Source organism: Suncus etruscus, chromosome 12, assembly GCF_024139225.1.
Source record: "Suncus etruscus isolate mSunEtr1 chromosome 12, mSunEtr1.pri.cur, whole genome shotgun sequence".
In the NCBI taxonomy this organism is placed as follows: Eukaryota; Metazoa; Chordata; class Mammalia; order Eulipotyphla; family Soricidae; genus Suncus; species Suncus etruscus.
Window position 1 is genome coordinate 48104203 of NC_064859.1, and position 5208 is coordinate 48109410.

At 35.6% G+C, this 5208-nt stretch overlaps 1 non-coding gene across 1 annotated transcript; it reads left to right on the forward strand.

Moving 5' to 3' along the window:
* Positions 1 to 4784: 4784 nt before the first annotated feature.
* Positions 4785 to 4947, forward strand: LOC126024948 (U1 spliceosomal RNA). The gene has a single exon (XR_007501018.1). It is a non-coding gene; the product is annotated as a U1 spliceosomal RNA (small nuclear RNA).
* Positions 4948 to 5208: the final 261 nt, after the last annotated feature.

Sequence of the window (5208 nt, forward strand, 5' to 3'; positions counted from 1 at the left end):
AGTGCTCATTAACCATTTTACTTAATTTTTTTTAACTGATTACTAACCATTTTACTTAATGTTTTAAACTTTAAATTAGGGTTGTTTTAAAAATGTTTTGTGCTAAATCTCAACCTTAAAGCTTTTATTTTCAGCAAAGCTCCACTCCATCTACATTAAGTACTTCTAAAGCTGGAAAAGTTTTTCTACAAAAATTTTTTCTTACAAACATATCAGATAAATATTTAAAAGCGCTTGTCCAATTTTACCCGTGTCAATTTTTCTAACGTAAGTTTTGGATTGATCCTTTTGTCTGTTCATGTGTGTGTTGTACTGAATGAAAGTGGCCACAAGTGTATAATATTGTGTTTAGTGTTGTTTTGTTTTGTCTGTTTATTTAGTATCTCTACATTTTATAAGAAGATACAATTTTCAAAGCCTTATTCATTTTTGAGATTTCAATTAATTTTTTCACAACTTGATCAGTCTGGTCACTTAGTAGCTGACAGACTGTGGCATCCTGCAACTAAGATCATGTGTTAAAAATTATGTGTTAAGCTGGCTTTGTCCTTCTGAGAACATGGCAGAGGGTGTAGGGGATAGTAAACCCCAGATTTCTCAATGGCCATCAGGGATAAATTTTCCCTGGAGAATTTTTGGGCTTTGCAATCACCCAGCTTTCCTGCCATATGTTAGTTAAGGCCAGAAAAATACGGACATGTGGCTAGAGAGAGAAGCATCAAGGTTTAAAAAAAAGAAGTTTAAAAAGAATTGTTAAAGTTCAGTTTAAAAGTCTTTGAAAAATTGGTGATTGTTAATTATAGAATTATTTAAAGTCTAAAGTCTGACAGAAATTAGTAAGCATTCCCTTGGTATTCGGAACTAATTTGTGTAATGTAAATTGCTAGTGTCTTCTGCCTGTAAACCAAGGCTAGAAGACTAAGTAAACTCCTATTTTTATATGTAAAATTAAATTTATGAAAAATTTTATTGTAAAAAGAACCTCCCAAGTATGCCTCTGTAGCTATAGGCCCCACTATTTTGCTACACCTCATGGCTTCACTCCCTCTTAAACCTATAATAATTTTGCCTCCTGCCAAGCCCTTTCCTTATAGATCTTCTGCACTCATGTCTTCATTCACCTTAAAAGAGCCTGTCACTCCCCCTGCCACCTCTGCATTACCCACCCACCGTTCCAATCCTTCAGCCCACCATTCCTGCCAGATCTGTTTCTGACTGACTCTGCCTAAGGGGAATTCTGGATTTGATACTCTGCCCTGCAGCCTTTCTATAAAGGAATCACAACCTTTGGCACACCCACTGTTACCAATGACCCTGCTGACCTCCACTGGGGAGTTGAGACTCATCAAGGCATACCTTTGAGACAGGTCATAGGCGTGGGATTTTGCTTACTCGGACCGCATATGAGCCCCCCTGTCTAACTATTTGGACATTTACAACCAAACCATTGTTGTCACCAACTCTTCCATCTTTATTGAAGCCCCCATCTCCACTTATTTTGCTTGCTCCACTGGACTTTCTCCCCATATTGTTACTGAAACATTTCTTGCTTATCGTGATTATTGTGTTTTAGTTTTGTTAATTCCTAGATTAATCATTAGACCTGTTGATGATTTGCTTTGGGATAAGAAGATTGTTTTGTTTAGATAAAAACGTGAACCTATCACTGCTATTACTCTTTCTATTGTTTTAGGTTTGAGTTTTGCTGGAGCAGGAACTGGTATTACTTCTTTAATCACTTCACAAAGTAGTTTTAATCAGCTTACACGTGCTATTGATAAAGATGTCAAGGAACTGAAGGAAGGTTTAAAATATCTTACTAAAACTGTTGGCTCTCTTGCTGAAGTTGTATAGCAAAACCACTGTGGTTTGGACTTAGCCTTTTTGAAAGAGGGGGAATTATGCACCGCCCTTAAGGAAGAATGTTGCTTTTATAAAGACAAGACAGGAATGTTTAGAAACAGTATTAAAGAGCTAGATAGAAAGAAGCCTTGAGGAATGGAATAGAGCCACTGAACAAGGTGAATCTTGGTATAAAAATTGGTTTTCCACCTCACCCTGGCTCACCACCCTGGTGCCCACCACAGTGGGTCCCTTGTTAGGTCTGCTCTGCCTCATTTCATTTTGCCCATGGGCATTTAGAAAATTAATTGATTTTGTTAAAGCCAAGGTGGACAGTGCTACTAGGAAACATGTTGTTGTGCATTATCAACAGCTTGCAACTCAGCCCCCTGAATCCCTGGATTTTGCTGAATTTCATGATCTGATGGAAGAGGCATTGCCTGGTGGTATTGACTGCGATGTTGTCCACAACGGGAATAGCCTGAGTCCACAGGGGTAGGCTACATCTGCCCCTCTCTCAGATGCCCCTTGTGGTGGCAACTCAGGTAGCCTAAGATAGGCGCGTTTCCCCAAAAATTTATGCTTTGCCTTCCTGCCCCTTTTTAGACTAGAGATGGGGAACTGTTGGGAGCCAGTTGCCTCCCTTTGGAACCTTTGACATTAGCACAGCCATTTTAGATCGTTCAGCCATCTTGCTTCACGCCTGCCCTCTGGCTAAACTCTAACTCGAGTAGTTACCAGTTGGGCCTGAAATGACGCAGAGCACTAGACCACATTCTTCTAATACAGAACGCTAAGATCGATATATAGACTGTGGTATGTGGTAACAGCATGTTCTGGTAGAAGATTGTAACAGTTTTATGAGATCATGCAAAACCACCCTGTCTGGAATGTATACTAAGCTAATGGTTTGTTCTGTAACTCTCCCCCATTGTGTAAAGCCTATATAAGCTTTGGCTACCTGAAAATAAAATGAATGCCTTGATCAGAAAGCCTGTCTTGGCATTTCTCTTTTCTCTCTCCAGTTCTCTTTGCAGGTGAAGACCCTTTCCACAGCTGCGAATAAACTGAGGCCGCAGGCCGGCACACTATATAAGTATACAAAATGATACAATCATGCAATCCACTGCAACATGAATAGAATTGAATATATAATGTTATGTGAAGTATGCCAGGAAGGAGAAAGAGGAAAAATACAGGATGAGATCACTTATAAGTGGTATTTAGAATAACTTCATGAGAGTATGCAATTTTTAAATGGGTGTTGTCTAGAATACTCTTGGCCTTGGATTACAGTGGTTAAAAGGAAAGAAAGAGTGGAGAGGGAGAGAGACATATGTGGAATAAGGAGGAACATAGGTTTAGTTGACTAGGTATACTGGCCAGAATGGACAGAATTAAATATCTAAACCATGAGCCAACAACATGAAATCATGAGATCCAAATTTTAACAACCAAACTTAAAAGGGTATCATTAAGATGGCAGGTAGTGAGATGGAGGTATGGGAAGAACTTTAGGAAGGTTGGTGGAGAGATGTTCACATTGTTGGTGGATTGGTATAAAATATTGTATATCTATAATTAAATATGAATAATTTTCTAAATCAATGTACTTTATATTACAAAATTAAAAGGTCAATTTAAAAATGGTTGGTCATAAAATATGCATCCTGAAGTGAAGAATACAGAGTTATATTTCTGTTGTACTTTTAAACTTTAATTAATGTCTATTTAATTATACAGAGCATATACATAAAGTATATATAATTCTAAATAAAGCCAATTTAAAAAGATCTTCATAAAGTATGAAATTTGAACTAAACATTAAGAGACGTCTGTGGCTCTAAATATTTTTCTTGATTTTTAAGGCTGATTTGATACTAAACAGATAAACTAGCTAAACAATAATTTGTCTAAAAATTTTACTTTACATTGGAACCATACTATAATGGAGAGTAAAAAGAAAAACTTTAATTGCTGAGACACAGGGAAATGAGACTAAATAAGCATAGGAGTGTCTGTAAATTTATCTCTTGCTATTATTTTTCATATGTTTACTATTTACATATTAACTTGCTCATGAGACATGAGAATGCCTAAGTGTAGTCATAGTAGACTTTGCTTTCAGGTTTTTAAAATAAGTGGCATACAGTTTTGTCACTTATAATGTGGGAGTTAAAAAATAGTTTGGGTTACTTTTTCTGTAACTCTTCTTCTGTGTTCTGAATGCATTAAAAAAGAAATAAGTAGAGCAGCTAACAGATTAAATATCAGTCTTATTCTTTAGACAGTCTAAGGAAGAAGCATCTTAGTATAAAAGCCAAATGGACCATTTGCTTGAATACAGGGAAGAGGAATATTTATCAAAAAGAGACCAAAAACAAACCTATTATGTCTACTTTAATCCTACTTATATGTTTAGAAAAATGATCTATTTGTTTTCCAGGCCAAAGAAATTCAGGTTAAACAGCTGAGCAAAAATATATAATATTAATTGAAGTATTTTTATCCTAAAATTTTGATATTATTTTAATAGTAAACTAAGTTTTTTATTCTGGATACCATCATGGTTGAAATAAAATTAACCAATCGTAGAATTTTTCTAAAACTTGAAATTTAATTTATAGTTGATTTTACCTCATTTTCTTTGTTTTTGAGTAAAGCACCATTTCATTTTATTTCTACTTAAGTAGACACAATAAGACTAGATTTTATATGACATTATTCTAGGTCTTCTATGTATACCTAACATTAAAACTGTTAAATGTGTGAGTCAGGTTAAAGATTAAAATATTTTTGTCTGTATCATAGCATTGATTTATATATAAACTATTTGAGTATATTTTGAGCCAGCTGAAAAACTTACCTAAAGCTGTAGGTCAAATGGCAGTCAAAAAATATTGTACTTTGGGGAAAATATACTTTTTTAATAATGAACATTGGAAAAAAAATGGCAGGGGCGATTCCATGATCACGAAGGTGGTTTCCCCAGGGTGAGGCTAGCCCATTGCACTCGGGCGTGCTGACCTCTGCAATTTCCCCAATTGTGGGAAACTCAACTGCGTAATTTATGGTAGTAGGGGACTGCATGTGCGCTCTCCTCTGAAAAGAAAAAAAATGAACATTGAGTCTTTCCATCACATCTTATTAATAATATACTAGTCATGTTTATTGAGAGATTTTTTATTTGACTAAAGATTTTAGGATACATGTTAGAAAACATTTAGAAAAATGATATTAGTCAGGTTTATAATTTATCAGTGGTACAATAACAACTTTGAATGAGGCAGAGACTATGTTCTTATCCTGATACCATGGAAGGGGTCATGGTAAGCTCAAAACTCCAATTCTAGAACATATGATGCC